This window comes from Elgaria multicarinata, chromosome 2 (genome assembly GCF_023053635.1).
Source record: "Elgaria multicarinata webbii isolate HBS135686 ecotype San Diego chromosome 2, rElgMul1.1.pri, whole genome shotgun sequence".
Classification (NCBI taxonomy): domain Eukaryota; kingdom Metazoa; phylum Chordata; class Lepidosauria; order Squamata; family Anguidae; genus Elgaria; species Elgaria multicarinata.
In genome coordinates this window covers 46399345-46417605 of record NC_086172.1, presented here as the reverse complement: position 1 = coordinate 46417605, position 18261 = coordinate 46399345, and the positions used below count along the sequence as shown (strand labels likewise).

Genomic DNA, 18261 nt, shown 5'->3' with positions numbered 1-18261 from the left:
ATACCCACTGAGTTCAATAGGGCTTACTCTCAGGTAAGCTGATATAGGATTGCAACCTAAATCTAGGAAGTCTAATCTTGGTGATTTTTAATTAGTTCTGAAATTACCATTTTCTTAAAAATAAAAAAAAGTAATGAGTAGTACTATACATTTAAGGGTAGTACTGGTCATAACAGGACAACAAAGAGGTAACATGGAAAAGTTGGCATATGGGTCAAAGAGCAGAGAGAGAGAGAGAGAGAGAGAGAGAGAGAGAGATTTCTGCAGATGCAAAGAAGGATAGCTGCACTACAAAGCAACTTGCTTCCATTCAGCTCAGTATTGTCTTATAGCATTTTGGTTGCATGTTGTCACTTAGAAACAGGATAACATGCATTCAACAGGCCCCTGCAGATGCTTGACTGTAACTTCTATTGTCTTCAAACATGCTTTTTTTAAAAAGTACTAATTGCGCATTCTCCTACTTCTGCCTTTACCTTGAGAATATCACCCCCATATTTGTACAACTGCTCAGTCTAGGAATAAAAACAGCATGGTGAGAACATACTTTTGCATTCTTGATTTTTCATCATGGGGTAACAATGAAAAGGGGTCCCCTGCTGGCATGACAAGTGTAGCTACATTCTAGTGATTCCTGGCTTGCACATAAGCCATAGGCAGGGTTGGGCTGACTACTACCGCAATGTATGGCCTGTCTCTGCCCTTGTGAAACCTGGCATGGGAGATGGGAAGGGGCATATATAAGCCTCCCTTCCCACCTCTTCTCAGGGATGTTCATTCGAGCTTATTCAGATTGTTGCAGGCTGAGTAACCTTATTGTAGGTAAGGCGAAGACCATGGTAGGAATTCTCTGGTGGCTTCTTCATCTGGGGTAGGGAGCAGGCAGAACTTGCACAGCAGAGCTAATCAGCAGCTGTGTGTTCCCTGCTCCTTATCTTCTTATAAATAAGACCCAGTGATGCTATGTAGGTGGCTCAGGACCGCCGGTAAGACTAAGTGGCCTCATTTACACCCTCTATCCATCTCCCTTTGCACAGTCTCAAAGAGGAGTTTGGAAGCTTTCACTTCTGTTTTAGGTTAACCACAGCTTCTCATGATGTCCAAACCCAGATAAACTATGATTAATCTTAACTGTGATTTGCTAAAACAACTCAGCTTCAAACCATAGTTTATGAAGCTAGTTTCAACAAACCATAATTAAGATTAACTACAGTGCAGAATTCAGACAACATGCTAAATTAAGCTATCTAAAACAGAGGGGAAAGGTTTCAATCTCTTTCTCACAACTGCACAAGAGGAGAAGAGGGGGAGGAGATCCACCCATCGCTGAGGCTCATCCTCATAATGCAGAACTATGGCACAGTGTTACGTGCAAATGCAGCCAGCATCAGGTAGTTTCATATGTTCCTGACACTGGCCACCACAACAAAAGAGCAACTTATTAGAAGTTTTATAACATTATCGTGTCAAATAATTCCACTGTGGCCCTTAGAACCATCATTTCCAAATGTTTTATTTCAGGTATGTCTTTCCACAGGACCCCCTTTTGTGGTAAAGGATTCAGGTAAGTGTTCTATGGTACTCACCCACTTTACACAAAGTTATTGTGCCTCATTATCACCCTGTGTGAACTAAAGCCAATACTACCCTTCAGCTTTGCATTGAGAGTAGTCGTGGTAGTGTGCAAGCTATCTTTCAGGGAAATGTGTCAACCACCACTGGTCTTCTCACTGTGGGACTCCTGAGAATCCTGGGACTTATTTAGAAAACACTACCTTAAAAAGTTAACCCAAACTTTTTGGTTAGTATACGTTCCCAAGGCTACAAATGTTAACCTACCGAATGCTAAAAAAAAAAAAAAAAACACCAAAAACACACCCACATGCTTCCATTATCCAGTATTGCTAAGCAAAGGCACAATTTGCAACATACTGAAGTTATCAGATCTGTTACTATATAGTAAACATCTTGGGTGGCTTTTTCAAGCAATCAGGTGAACATGCAGTGATTATGCTAAGCAATGGAGAAGTGCCCAGATAATTCCTTTAATTATCTAGTGTAAATCATTTATAATTAAACTCAATTTAAATAGAGAACTTGTAAAAATAAATGGACAGACAAACCAGGAAACAACATTTACTCTCTACCTGCACTACAGGAAGAGACTGCTGCAAAGCTTCCCATCACACTTCTGATACGATGCCAATGGCTGAACACCCCTGTAAAGGCAACGGAAAGGGAAGAGACTTTGACCTGGTTCTCACATAGCAACAGTTTTAAAACCGATGGATTATCAAGAACAAGCAGGTAAGAGCAGGTCTGTTGCCTGCAATGCTCTGACCTCTTCCACTGTACAATACAACCATAATCAGCTCCTTGGTAAGTTGTGCAGCATGACATGCGAAATCAGACCGCTGGGTTGTTTAGGAGCTAAACATCCCACCAGTTAACTCATGGCTTGTTATTGGGTTAAGTGCTGGGTTGTTTAGCTCCTAAACAACCCAGCAGTCTAGGTTCACATTTATGCAGCACAACCTACAAAGGAGTCAAACATGAAAACTTAAGAGGCAAGCGCCCTGCAGGCAGCATGCCTGTTCATGCATGTGCAAATGTTTATATCCTGTCATTTTTGCTCTTGCATGGAACCCAGGGCAGCTTACATGATCCTCTTCCTCATCATTTTAGCCTTACAGCAACCCTGTGAGGTAGGTTAGGCTGAGATTCTGTGACTGTCCCCAACATCACTCACTGTTCTTTATAGCCGGACGGAGACTAGAACCCAGATCTCACAAGTCCCAGTCCAACACTCAAAGCACTACACCACAATGGCTCTCTTATAGCATAATAAAGTATAGTGCTGTTCTAAGATACAGCACTGGTCTCTGGGTGGCAACATCTGCCCCAGACAATGTTGACAAAAGTACAGATTCTTCCCATCACTACCTCACTAGCATCGCTGAGTAACCAATACAATTTTATCACGAGCAGGGCGGTGGAGAGATCTTACTATAACACACACACGCATAGTTACATACTGCTAGACTAATGAAGCTGATCTATTGAGAATGTTCGCAAAAATAAACGCTTCAATGTAGTTGGTGGAGTCTTCCAGTCATCTTCTCCTGTTGACCAAATGAAGGAGGGAGGGGTAGCAGTCTGGAATGATCATGACTTCTGAATTACCAGATGAACACAAAAACTTGCTAGACAAATGCCTATACTTATTATCTATGTAGGAGAAGGGTCACCACCCCCTGGCTCTTCCCCCATTTAACCATTTGTATTGGAAAAAAAACAGTTTCTTACCCATGTCCTAATTTAGGTAAATTATGGTTAGGATATCATGGAATACCATGGGATTGTGATATGGTGCCGCCATCACCACATGTTGTGGTTTTGGAAGCTTTTGGAAATTTTAGAGCCATTTCCACAAGTCATCCAACCCTTGTCCATGACCTCCCTTGACTTCAACAACGAAGTGCTATGCTGTCTATCTCTCTGCAAAAGAGAAAGGGGTTCTGCTTCATAAGATAGTTCCTTTGCACCATAATGTCAGATACCAAAGGCATAGCGACAATGGGGTAACAGCACATTTACATACAAAGTCAATACATCCCCTCAGCCCAAATTGAATTCTGCAGGAAAAAGCAAACACAGTCTATCATACTGTCAAAAACACTTCCCTCATATAGACCCAGAATATCAGATTGGCCAAGTGGATTGTGTTTCATATGAGGCACTCACTATAAAAGACTTCCATCCACTTTCTAATACGTTTGACTGAAGGTTCTTCTCCTGAGCCCTCCATCACACTCTGCATTTTGTATTATATCAGGAGAGAGAGAGAATGAATTTGAAGTTGCTCTTACAAATGAAGGCTGTTGTCATGGTTAAATGGTGCAATGAAAAGAGAATGCAAGAAGCAATGGTACATACTACAAATACTGATGGGACTCTCACAGAAACTCCTAAGGCAATGTAACGCAGTGCAGTCAGTACTTTACAGAGAATACATTCAACAATTAACGCAATGCAGACCACATCTAAAACACATACAGTGTTTTGATAAATTGCTAGGCAATGTCAGATTAGATGTATTATGCTATACATGTTTTATTTAGCACTTTAATACAATGCATAACCCAAGCTTTTAAGAATAGTTGCTTTTCATTAATGTCTGTATCAGTGTTCCTCAACCTGTGCCCTCCAGATATGTTGGGCTATATCTCCCAGCATGCACTAGCCAGCCAGGCTGGGAGCTGTAACCCAGCACATCTGGAGGGTACCAGGTTGGGGAAGGCTGGTCTATATAATGATGAACTAAGAGAGATTTGTTTAAGTGTTAAGCCTGAATAATTAGGGTCCTTTCACACAATATATTTTGTGTGCAAGTAAAATATTTTGTGTGAACAACTAAATATTATGGCCATAGTTTCCCAGCATACATACATGCCATGGAAAGCATTCATTTGCAAGCATGTAATGTGTGAAGCAGCTCTGAGATCTTAAACACCTTTGCGCCACAGCATGGTTCAAACTAATCTGTGCTCCAACACTATGGAGGAGTCAAATACTTGGTAACATATTTGCGTTCCACTTCATTGCTATGCTACTTTCAAAAGAATGCAACCAACGGGAGTGAGTCAATCAGATTTGTAGCAAGGATGTCTTCCTCCAGAATGTCGGTCATCTATATCCATTGTACAAAAATGCACATTGTTTTTTTCTAGGGCCTGGTGGAGCAAACACATTCTTATTTACACCAAGTTCCTTTAACATCACTCTAGTAATATTGAAGTTCACTTTTATGCTAAGAGGGATGGGAAGCTCTGAGTGCTTCCCATCCCTCTGAAATTATCAAGTATTTAGTGCCTAAAGTAATTAGAGAGAAGGGAAATAAAACAAGTACTTGCATTCTCCAGCTGCAACCAGCCCATTGTCTCTTTGGGCCTGTTCAGAAGACATCTTAAACCATGGCTTTAACCACGCAAATAAGGGTTTTTGCTTTATTCACCATGGTTAAAGCCGTGGTTTAAGGTGTCTTCTGAACAGGGTCATAGTCTTAGAGCAGGTTTGCTATACAAATCAAGGTAAGAGAACAGCAGCATCTCTAATTGCAGTGATCACTATAGTGCTATTAAGAAACAGTTTGCATTTTATATTTACTTTTCTCCATTTAATTTGGAGAGAAAGATTGACTCAAGCAAGGAATTTTGATTTTAAGAACTGATTTAGAAAGGGAAAGAGTCAATAATCTGATTTCAATGTAACGACAACACAGAGTATGGGTTGTTGCCTTACCCAGAGTTTACCTATTATCTCTCTGCTAGCAGCTAACTGGTTGTACAAAGCACAGGGTGTTTTTTTTAAATTCCCTTCTCCTTTGCCGACTACATTCCTGTATTGCAAATGCTTTTGCTAAACGGTAGTACTGGCATGTAGAGTAGTGGGGTGGGGAGGGGTGCCCCTCTTGCCTACAACTTCTATAGGCTGGTGAAACAACCCATGAACAACCCATGGTTCTGGGTTCACACTTAATAATAACCCATAGTTAAAACAACCCATAGTTCACAGCCTAACAACAAACCACAGGTTCTCTTTCTGGGTTGTTTGTGATTAACAACCTATAGTTAACCCATAATTCCAGGGTTCACATGTAACAACAACACAGCATTCAACAATCAGACACTGGGGCCATTTCTACACCTGCCTTTTCCCCCAGGATCATCCCTATGCATCCAAATGACACACAGGGGATCCCGGGAGCAGGCAGGGATGATCCCTCCAACACAACGAATGCTTCAAGTGGTTTCCCCAAATTCAACTGAAAATGCAACTTATAATGATTTCTCCAGTCTCAAAATTATTCAATCCCCTGAATAGAATCCCTCACAACAGCACACATACTGTACAGTATGCAAAACACGTGTTGTCTCAAGCACACCTGATGCAACTAATCAAGGGCTTCATTAGTTGCACCAGGTGTGCTTGAGCTGGAACACATGAAATACCTGAACTGGCTAGGGGTCTGTTGAGTGTCACGTTTGACTGCATGTTAGAAATATGGCTAAGTCAAAAGAATGGTCCAAAAAGTTAAGAGAAGAGATCATCGCCCTTCACAAACAAGGAACAGGATACAAAAAGATAGCGAAGGCAGTGAATGTTCCTAGAGACACCGTTGGAAGCATAGTTCGCAAGTTCAAAGTTAAAGGAACAGTGGTTACACTACCTGGATGGGGCAGAAAAAGGAAGCTGTCAATGGCTGCAACCAGATTTCTGAGAAGGCAGGTTGAGAAAAACCCTCAAGTGACTGCAAAAGACCTGCAGCAAGACTTGATGCAACAGGCACTGAGGTTTCAGTGAGCACAGTAAGGCGTCTACTAAAGACAGAAGGTTTCCATGCCAGAAGTCCAAGACGTACACCACTACTGACCCAAAAGCACAAGAAAAGTCAGCTCCAATATGTTCAAAATCATATAAATAAGCCACAGAAGTTTTGGGATTCTGTTTTGTGGAGCGATGAAATGAAACTGGAACTTTTCAGCCTGATGAATCAGCAGTATGTCTGGAGGAAGAAGAACGAACCATACGCTGAAAAGAACACTCTGCCTACAGTTAAGCACAGTGGTGGCTCAGTGATGCTCTGGGGCTGCTTTGCATCCTCTGGCACTGGAAACCTGCAGCGTGTGGAAGGCAAGATGGATTCATTGAAGTATCAGGAAATCCTAGGAGAAAATGTCATGCTGTCTGTAAGGAAGCTGAAGCTTGGGCATCATTGGACCTTCCAACAGGACAATGATCCCAAGCATATCTCAAATTCCGCTAAGGCTTGGATGCAGAAGTAGTCCTGGAAGATTCTACAGTGGCCATCACAGTCACCTGACTTGAACCCCATAGAAAATCTCTGGTGGGATTTGAAGAAGGCGATTGTAGCACGCAAACCCAAGAATATTACTGAACTGGAGGCCATTGCTCATGAGGAATGGGCTAAGATTCCTCAAGAACAATGCCAGAAGCTGGTGTCTGGCTATGCATCTTGTTTGCAGCAGGTCATAACAGCAAAAGGGTGCTCTACTAAGTACTTAAGATGCTTGCCATGAAGGGGTTGAATAATTTTGAGACTGGAGAAGTCATTATAAGTTGCATTTCAGTTGAATTTTGGGGAACCAATTGAAGCATTCATTGTGTTGAGCTATTTCAATTGCTTCTGTTTGATTTGTTCATCGCAAACAGCTGAAAGTCTGTAAATTTTGACAATAAACCTGATTTGCAATGGGGGCTGAATAATTTTGCTTGTAACTGTACATGGCTCATCTTGCATCGCTCTCTGGACTCACAGCTGAATCTGTGAACTGTTTCCACTGAAAAATGTCTTACAGGTGGCCTGAGGTAGAACCACTGATTATCACGATGCTCTGGGGACCTTCCTGCAGTCAGGTCATCAAACAACGGGGAAAGCATATGTGAACTAGGCTCAACTTCTGACACTTTATTCTATACAATGACCTAATATTTCATCTTACCAGAGGGGGGGAGGTGATTCGGAATTCAAATCTGCTTGGATTTATAAGACAAAATAAAGGGCTGAGTAGGTTTGAGAGCATTCTGTTACTACTGTAAGTGTTCTTAAGATATTGCCGGGGTGAGGGGTGGGGAGAGAAGAGAGAGTCTCAAAGTCTATCTCGTAAGTACAAAAACAAAATGGACCTTCATCTTAAAGTAATATTGTTCCGGTTTCTAATTTACTCAAGACAGAATTTGGTTAAATCATCAGGCTAGAGCAGAAATTATTTAATCACTGGTATTTTAAGGAATGTCAGAGCACGACTGCTCTTGGTCTAACACAGAACAAGCATTGTTCACACTGTTCTGGGGGCTGTTCAAAGAAGTCTTTTTAAACAAGATTGTGCCACGTTTTCCATACTAACATAAAGTACTTATATTCTGAGGACTGCAATGGGCAAAGATTATTCTCTCTTGTTTACATCCATAGCATTGCTTCAAAGGTTCACCCCTATTCCCCCGCCATATGGTATGTATTGTTTAACTGTTCATTGTGCAAGTTTTAGGCTTATGGGTTTCCTAATAGTCATTGATTTTATTGTAATCTATATTACTTGGATATTTCTGGACATATTCAATAGCGCTGTTCACCACTTCGGGACAAATCACCCAAACCAAGGCAAGGCAGGCTGATTCGGTCTGCCTCGCCTCAGTTCCGGGTCAGCCTGAGATGCCCTGAAGCCGATCGGCACTGAAGCTTCGGGTCGCCTTGGGCCACTTTGGAGCAGCACTGGGCCCTCCCTCCTGCTGTCCCAGGAAAGCCGGTGCAAGGCCAGCCATTAGTCCTTTGGACTCAACTCCCTCTCCCCGCTCATCTGCCGCATCACCCGCCGCGACTAAGAAACACAGCACTCCTGAGAACCAGGCCACAATTTCAAGATATCACGGGGGCTCTGATTAGTACCTCTCTGGCCACCATAGTTTGTGGCCATAGAGGTACTAAAAACCGATCCGCTCATCCCTTGAACTTTTAAGAAAATCCTAAAAAATCAAGCCATGAACAGATCTGTTTCAAACTTGGCATGGCTAAATCCCTACTTAAGAGCTACCATAGTGCCAAGTTTCATCTCTTTATCTTTAAAAATGATGGAGCTATAAGCATTTTGGTTAATTTCCATAGGCTATAATTGCTTGTTTATTCCAACTTTAAAAGTCCCATTGTCTTCAGTGGGCCTTACTCCCAAGCAAATGTGCTGATGGTCTTATGCCCCACATGACAAGCTAGCTCATCATGGGCAGCTCAGCATGCCTAAACACTATGGCTTTATGTGTTGTGTAAACCCAAACATTTTCTATATCCATAAGAGGAGAACAGGGTGTATATTTTGTGAACACCAGACTTCGATAGGAAGCCAGCTTCTGTTGAGGTTGAACTGAATGATCTGCATGTTTCAATCCAAGAATGATTTGAAAAAGACTTATTCGTTCCTTCCTGTTGAACAAAAGAAACAGAAAGCCATGTTTTACACACACACACTCACTCACACTCTCTCTCTCTCTCTGCCAGGCATTATTTCACACATACATTCACACGCACACACAACAAACTACATGCAATTCACCTTTGGAAACCATTCTCATACAAAAGTCTCAACTCTGTAGGGTATCATCCATCCACACACCCAATCATATGTGTTAAGACTGTAAATAAACATGATTGTGGGATTTATAGTTGTTGTTTTTGTTCTGTATATGGTCTTCACAATGCCACAAATCCTTCTCCAGTTCCTACTCACAAGAGCCAAATACGCCTCATCATTATTTATGTCTGCAGCATTTTAACTATGTTTAAGGGGTAGGTGGGAAATAATACAGATATTACTCAGCAGTGTCTTAAGGATTTTCAGAAGAAGCATTTTCTCATAGTTCTGAGTAAAAAGGGCTCATGAGAATCCTTCTACAAACAATTTTTCATCACACACAAAAGCTGACACACATTCAGGCTCCCTGGGACAACACTTCCCAAATCTCTGAAGATGCTTCAGATCACTCACAAAACAAAAAACAGAGAGCATATAGTAGCATTTCTATAAAAAAAAGCTGCCATATGGCTGCTCCTACAAGTATGACAAAAAAAATACTTCATACCAAATACCTGTGTGCAACATGAGGATGTTAATCCATTGCATGCACTTTTGGTTTTGTTGCACAACTGAGATCCAAGCAATATACAAAGAGTGTTTCCTTTCCTGCTTTTTCACTATGTAAACTATAGGTGGCACTGTGGGATAGCAGAATAGCACAAATACACAAGAGGAAATCATGCTTTCTTTCATTTTCACAATTAAATGCTGCATTTCCAAAAGTGCTAGTTAGACACAGAAGCGAAACTGCTTGCGACATCATCTAAATAACATATAAACAACTGTGAATAGGGAATGTTAAGTACAGGATATATGCCTTGCATAGAAAAGCCTTTTATCTTTGCAGTTGTTTTGTTTTTAAGGCAGGCATATTCATACATGCTAGAAAATAATAAGCCTTCAACATACAGATTTATGCAACAGAAACCCAATCTTTTCAGACTTCAACACATTGCATGAGGAAAATCACCAGCCTACCTTCACAGCAAGCATTGATTTGACACTTATTGTGGCAGTACACTTTAAATGGGATAGATTCAACTTTTAAAACCTTGAAAATCAGCTCAAAAGTATTATTCCTCCTCATGACTCCACTGCTATATGCTGTTCAGCCAGAGAGATTTTCTGTCTGTTATAGTAAACTACATGACAGTTACAGAACTCTGCAGGAAGCCAAGAGTCAATAATACTTGGATTTCTCTTCATCAATGTATAGCTTCGTCATCAAATATGAATATTCCTCAGTGACGTTTGCCAGAGCGAATGCAACAGCAGCAATATCTAAACTAGGAAGGAATTTCTCAGCATGAAATCCCACGCTGCAGTTTGGTAAGTTAGTCAAAGTATAATAATGGAAACATACCAGCAGACTTTGCTATATTAAATGTACATCTGTATGGAGTAGGAATTAGCTGTGCGCTGGGTGGGCAGTGAATTTTCTACTGCATCTTGTCAAACTATCCCGATTCCAGGAAGCTTTTCTATACCTAACGCTTATCTTTGTGACCACTATGATTTGTATATTACTAACTGCATTCTATACGATGCGTGAAAGGTGCCTTCTCTAATACTGCTGTTCCTGCTTTATGTTTCAGGAGCAGCTCTTTGCTGATTCCACTCTATATTTGTATTGACACTTAAAAACAAAAGCACCACACTTTGAGCTAAAAGTTTTTCAGAACCAACAAAGAGAAGGCGGATTTGTTTGTTTTAGAAGGCGCTGAAGCTATTATTTTACTACATAACTACATGGCCTGGCCATGCTAGCTGGGATGATGGAAGGTGTAGTATGACACATGTGGAGGATACCAACTTGGGGAAGGCTACAATAAAGTAATCACTTATATTCTCTGGTTCTGGATCTCTTTTTTCTTCAAATATATCTTAACAGACTTCTAATAGGATAGCATTCAACTTGGGCAAACTTCTGGACTGCCTATCCTGTCCATCCATGCTGCACATTATTATTCTTCACTGTTGTAACCACATTCCCCAATTCCCTAAAGTTCCCTTGATCTGATTTCCACAGCAACACTCTCCGGTGATGAAAGGCTACATCAGCAGCACTGAAGATATTTCAAACATGCAGCGATGACTCCTGGCAACTTTTACTAGGAACCAGACCAATTCCTGGATACAGCAGGATAAAAATGAACAGTACTGTGTTATAGGACTATTTGGTGCTAGCTTAGCTTTAGAACCAATACAGGTACAACCAGAGGTTCTTTCTGCACTGCTACATGAAATCACCCTAGCACCCTCCATAATAATTGAAGAGAAGAAAACATAGTGTTGGATTTTCAAATGCACCACTTGGAATAATGTTAATGTCTTCAGAAATTTAAGGCAGTAACAAAAGTTAAGCCTACATAGAGTAGACCCACTGATCTAAATCACATTTAAGGTAGTTGTGACTAACTTAAGTCTCATTCATTTCAGTGGGTCTACTCTACTTAGAACTTACTTTGGATACTATCCAGTTTTATAGATATGTGCACAATTACAATGTATAGTCAGTTTTAACAAACTGTTGTGGATAACAATATTTAAGAACTCAGTTTAATCTTGACATGTCTCCCTTCCTGTTCAACTCCATTCATGATATTAGTTACATATAGTTATGCATTCCTTTCTATAATTATTACAATTACATTTTTATCCTGCCCTTCCTTCAAAAAGTTCAGGGTGGTATACAACATTCTCCTGCTCCTATTTTTTCTTCTTGACAACCTTGTGGAGTGGGTTAGGAAAGGAGATAGTGAGGTCACCCAGAGAGCTTCAAAGCTTTTGGCAATCTGAACCCAACTTTCCTGCGTCTAACACTTTAGTTATTACACTGGCTCTCAATGTCATATACCCCAATTATATATATATTTGCATAAGCCTTTCAAAGCAGGGACCAATCTCTGAGCAACATTTAGGTCAAAACTCCAGCAAGTTTTAGTAGCCTTCTAGTACCTTTTATTGGGATTAGCTTTCACGTTCCAGGTGTTGTTGTTTTCTTTTAATAGGCCATTCTATCTGAAAAGCCCAAGCTAAGTAACATATGCGAAACACAACAAGCCCCCAAAGTTTAGCAAAATACCATGAAACTCTGGCACACACAGAAATCCATTACAGATTTTATATTTCACACTGACATAACCCTGTGCCTCAAAAGCCAGCTCAAACAGGTAGGCCTCCCAAAAGATGCTCAGGTTTAGACTTTGGCAAGACTCCAATGGGAGTGCTTTATGTGAGATCATGCGATCTTCCTGACAGTAAGATCTGTACAACACTGGAACAGTCTTCCTACAGAGGTTGTGGGTTCTCCATCTCTAGAGGTTTTAAAATCACCTCTCATGGATGATTTAATTGGTTTTCCTTCACATTGCAGAAAGTTGGACTAGATAATCCTTGTGGTCCCTTCCAACTCTGTGATCTTCTGTCAAACCTCTCCCTTCCCTTTAGAGCAGATTTCCAAATCTGGTGCCATCCAGATGTATTGGATGGCTACTCTCATCATTTCCACCCAGCATGGCCACATGGGCTGGGAATGTTGAGAGTTCTGAGTCCAATACATCTGGAGGGCATCAGGTGTGTGCGTGTGTGTGTTGTGTGTGGGGGGGGAGGCTGCTGCAGAGATACCAACCTTAGTGACAAATGTTACTGTTCTTAACCCAACATCTCTTGCAACCCACCCACCCATTCACACACACATAAAGTCTTAGACTTCCTCAAGTATGCTTTCCCAGGCTTTTTAATCTGCTTTGTATATACTTGTGATCATTTCTACTATATTATTCACTTTCACCAAATAAAGTACATGCAAAGCATGACCTCTCAATCTGTGGCCCTGGAAAATGTGCTCAAAACTTTGTTTGAAAAATAACAGATGGTTACAACTCCATGGGTTAAGGGCATGCAAACATATTAGCTAAAGCATAATGAATCCTCGCCTTAAAAATAAAATCCTGGTCTTTTTTATTGTTAAGAACAACAGAGCAATGTCAAGTATATCACAGATTTATTGTCTAAATTCTCATACTCCCAAAACCAATGCTTGGAGTTGCTGCAGCCTCATGATGGGTATATGGATTGCTACAAAAATATAGCATTGGATTAGCTGTGTGGGAAGACTGTTTCAGCAATATAACAGTGAAGACAGATGTAATGGAGATCATGTAGCTACCAACAGTCTTGTGTTTCTTCCGCCTTCCGCCCCAGTAATATCTAATAAACTAAAATGCATAGTATAATTTCAGCACACTATAACTTTTCCCAATCTCCAAAACCCAGAAGCTAATGAAATGGGGAAAACAGTAACACAATGACACTGGGTTCTGGCAATTTTAGTCTATCTTAAGTCCCATTCATTTCAATGGGTCTACTCTAAGTAGAACTAACAAGGGATGCAACCCAATTTCTGTTCTCCCTAGAAGTTTGTGAGGACAGAAAAGGCGAAGATGCTGAGCTGCTGCTTTTGTTGGCAGCCCATATGATTTTCTTAACTTCTGCCTCAGTGGATGTTTACAATCACAGCATCTGCTTTTTAATGTCTTGCAATAAAAACAAAATCTAGATTTCAGATGCTTTCAACTAGCATGGAGTTTGACAGCCACATCTATTTTAAAAACATCGGAACATCAGAGTATGAGAATGACTGCCTTTACTGTACTGTTTATTAATTCATTCAGAGGAAATTACTTTTACAAACACTGTCCCTTTTGGGGATTACACAGTCTTTCCAATGCCCTCTATCAGATAGGAAGGCATGGGAACTGCTGTTCTGTAGTAAAATGTTTCAGTGAGTCATATTTGCTAGCTAAATTTCTATAGTTCAAAAACACATTAAAAAAAAGGATTAGTGGATACCAATCTAGCACAAACTAGGGCTGAAATAAATACCAGTAGGTCGACATGAGACCAGAAAAACACATACATTACTCATCTGTGATTTAACAAGAAGACAGTGCTGAGTCATTTGTTCTTACATACGGATGGTCTCTCCTAAGGGCCACATGTTCACTGAAGTTAACAGTTTCCTTTCAATATCTCATTTTAAAGGAAGTAAGGAAAATATCACCCTTCTTAAAAACCATGTTTTTCATTAAAAAAAAAAAAGCCAACAGGTACACGCAGTGAAGGTTTTCTGACTCTCTCACTGCAGGCCTCCTTAAGGGCACGTGCATAAAAGCACTAATTTAAGGGATTGAACATACTGTACCTAAAGGACACTCATAACTAGAGGAAGCTTCACATTGTGTCCTGTCCAGTCCAGGTACCTCACAGTCACTGGCATGGGTCACGCGTTAACTGCACAGTCCAAAAACGTAGTACTAATGTATATGCATCTGTTTCTAAGCCTATATCCATTCTCTTGTATACTACTGTAGCCCAAGTCAGACCATTGGTCCATCTAGCCTACCAACAGCAGCTCTCCAGACAGGATTCCCACCCCCACCCACCCCGCCCTACCTGGTGATGCTGGGAATTTTACTTGGGGCTTTCTGCAAGCAATGCAGGTGCTCCACCACTAAGTTACAGCCCTTCCCCGAAGCAAAGCCTCCTTGACTTTGGGTCTGCTCATATGGCCTCTGTAATCACAAAGTGTGATATACATTGCAGCTACTTTAGAGGTGACTATCTCACGCAGACCCAAAGCTTCTGTCCCTGCAGAAGCATAAATATACACATAGGTACAGATGCTGACATTGTGAGAAGGAAGAGGCAGTGGTGAGTTCACAATGTCCCTCAAACACCAGAGACAGTGCAATCCTACCAGGGAGTAAGTTTTATTAAACAAAGTGGGACTTAATTTCCAAGTAAATGTTTTCGCTGTTCATTCCTACGTTTTTGTTAGTCTTTTGGATAGACACTTTTAGTAAATCTGTATGGTTTTAATGACTATGCTATTATATATTGTTTTTGGTAATTTATTCTTTTTTGTAAGTCACTTCGGAACACTTTCTTGTGCGAAACAATATAGGCGTTTAACTAAGAGCACATGTTTAGTCAGAAAAACTCCTACAACTCCTAACATTCTCTAGCTAGTTCAACATGCATAGGATTGGATCCTAAGTTAAACCAAATAGGACTGCACTCCAAGGAGATACCTACACTGAAGGTCAGTCTCAAGGTTTTTACCCAGGCATCTTTCCTAGCCTTACCTGAAATGCCAGAGACCAAATCTGGAACATTCTGCATGCAAAAACTAAACCACATAGGCCTGGGAGGTGCTACTTTATCACATCTTAAATGAAATAAAAATAAAAATAAACCCTGAAAATATGACGATGGCTACCCAGCTCATTTTATGGAAAAACTGAATATTTATGTTTTAAGTAAAACAAACAAATGAATCAGGGCAGAATAAAGAAAGGTGGCTTGCCTTTTCTGTCCAGAGTCCAAGACATAATCCCTGAGGTATTATCTTAAGAATCCTATGAAAAAGCCAGAGTTTACCGCTTGATTTCCCAACATTCCCAGGAACAAATTGCATAGAAAGGATGGGGACTTACACATATCTAAATTTAGGTTTAAGGCACCAGGCAGATTCAGCTACTGAACAATAAAGAAATGTACTTAAACAAACAAGTTTCACTAAATAACCCATGAATTATTTACCTGTGCTATGTATACCCTACTCACCTTCCAAGGAGCTCAGAGTGGCCTTTCATATACTTTATCCCTACACACACACACACACACAACATTTAGCTTCATTGAACCACATCATGTACCTTCAGACTATTCATTACACTCTCTGGCCCCGATCCCAAACCCACAAAATATGCTTTTCATATTATTGTCTTATTTTTATTTAATCACCATTGTTCTCATTATAAAACAGGCAGTATTTGATGTCTAATTTGTTCTCCTATTTCAGTTTGTCTACTTACCCTGCTTCAGCATGAACAACTGACAAGAAGCAGACTAATTTTTTCCTCTTCCCATCTTCTCTTTCTGGCTCTCATACACTACAAGAACTGTCCTGCAATACTTCAGCTAATACAGACTACTGAGAAATAATTCTTCTACATAATTTAACTTCTTAAATAAGCTTGGTGTCCAGAAAGATTACCTGCCTGGAAACATATTATAATATGAACAAACAGGTTCTGACCTGTTCTTTAAAAAAAATCCCTATCATAATGTACAATAAAATGCAATCTACAACTACAATTTCTTTTGTGTTCCCACTAAAGTTACACCCAAACACCACACAAAAGACCAGCTAGATTATTTCCAGAACAGTATACTCTATGTCATGCATTTTTGTTGTTTATACCTGTACAAAATGGCATAATGAACAATACAATGTGTAAGGGAAAGCGATGTGGGACTGCTTATCCTGGCTGCATTGTCTCTGGTTTCTTGAGTTCAGAACTCTGAGTAACAAGGCCAACACCTGAGTTTGTCATACAGCGTTTCCAGATTGTCTGGCTGTCATGTGCTGAACTACCTGTTCTTTATTTTGTGTACACAAATGCTTAGTACAATCAGCGCACTTGTTAACCCTTCTGTTACAGCTCCAGAAGAGGAAGTGAAAGAGACTAGAGACACATGATTTCTCCAGGCCAACAAAACATGCCCCAACTGCTTAAGCCTTTGCAGCATATCCCCCCAAACCAAGTGCCAATAGTGATATATCACACTCCCACTTAATACCAACAGAGAATACTTGCTGCAAGGGGGTGGGGGTAGAATTAAATTTGCCTCTTCAAAAAAAGAGAGAGAGATTTAACAGAGAGGGAGAATAAAAGCCAAATGAATTAGTATTCAGAGATCCACACCTGTTACTCACAACTAGTAACTGCATCTTTTAATCTGATAAATGCACAAAGAGAGATAGGGGCTCATCTCTGATTTCACACTGGGATTTGGAGGCATTCAGAAGAAGCGAGAAATGTCACGGCTTTCAAGCCTAGCATGAAAGCCTAGCATGATGCTGAAGCCCTGCCCTTCAGGAATGTGAGAGGCAAATGGGCTTATCCTTGACACACTTGGAAGCAGCAAGATAAAGTACAGACCCCTGAATGGCAGTGGGTCCTTACAACTTCTTAAAAGTTGTAATCCTATGCACACTTTCTGAACACAGCAGAAATAACTTCTGAGTAAGCATGCATAGGATCCTCCCGTTAAAGCAGTGTATTTCCATGTTTAGTACAGCAAGTGAGCACTCGCCCTCTAGAGAAGCTAAGCAACTTGAGATGTTTTCAAAACAAAACACATAATAGTGTGGTGCCACAAGTGCAATCCATGAAGAACTATGATGCGTGTGCAAGTACATACAACAAAGTCCTTGCTACTGCAACGGACAGGGAAATGGAAGTGAGAAACATGTATCCCTGGTGACAAAATATTGCAGGTTGGAGTACTGAGAAATGTAACCCAGTTAGAATTTGCAACTAAAGGGCTATCTGGACGAAACATTATTGGAGCCCATTCAAATGCATAACTGTATATTTATTCCATGCGCGCACACAGCACCAAGAAAGGCTTACAGCTAAAGTGATTTGATCTCTAATCTTTGCATTTTTATTATTTTTAGATATGCATGCCCAATGGCCCCAGAGACTCACTGGAGGTACCACATGTGTGCCAGAAGATCGAGAGCATAAGATGGCACTCCAAAATTATAGGACTCAGTTGCCTTGGGAGGCTGTTAGAACAGAACGTAATTTAGTTTTTTGGTTTAGCAGTTTTTATTTTTGTTTCCAATGATCAAAAAATGATAAAAGACAAAATACATTGATGTATTATTCATGTGCACTACCTTGTGCCACTAGGTTTGCATAAACCAGATTTTTTTATATAATAATAATTACGCCATCTTGATTAGCAACACATCTGTTCCCACCACTAACATCCAATATACTTTCCTCTTCAGAGAGACGGATTTCCCTTTAACTGCTTTATGTATCATTATCTCTCTTCCCCCCTCTTTCTCACTCACACACACACTATTGTTACAAAAGAAAATTTTCAACCCCTGTGCAGAATCCTAAGCGTCCCTAGGTATTGCCTTTCAAATACTCCAGCACAACAATCACCTTTTATCCAGCTGAGCCAACCTGATGTCTCTTTCCAGAGCCCTGGTGTATTATTTTACTGAAGTTGAACAAGATGCCTT

General features: G+C 40.5%; 1 protein-coding gene across 3 annotated transcripts in view; it reads right to left on the bottom strand.

Annotated features, from left to right (window-relative positions):
* COBLL1 (cordon-bleu WH2 repeat protein like 1) overlaps window positions 1-18261 on the bottom strand; it is a 96697-nt gene that overhangs the window by 77276 nt on the left and 1160 nt on the right. Inside the window, exon 1 of one of the 3 annotated variants that reach the window (XM_063116465.1) lies at window positions 14353-14370. The exons of the other annotated variants lie outside the window; for them this stretch is intronic. The gene's annotated coding sequence lies outside the window, so the exon portion shown is untranslated. Of the gene's footprint in view, window positions 1-14352; window positions 14371-18261 lie in introns of those variants that run through there. 3 annotated transcript variants of the gene reach the window in all.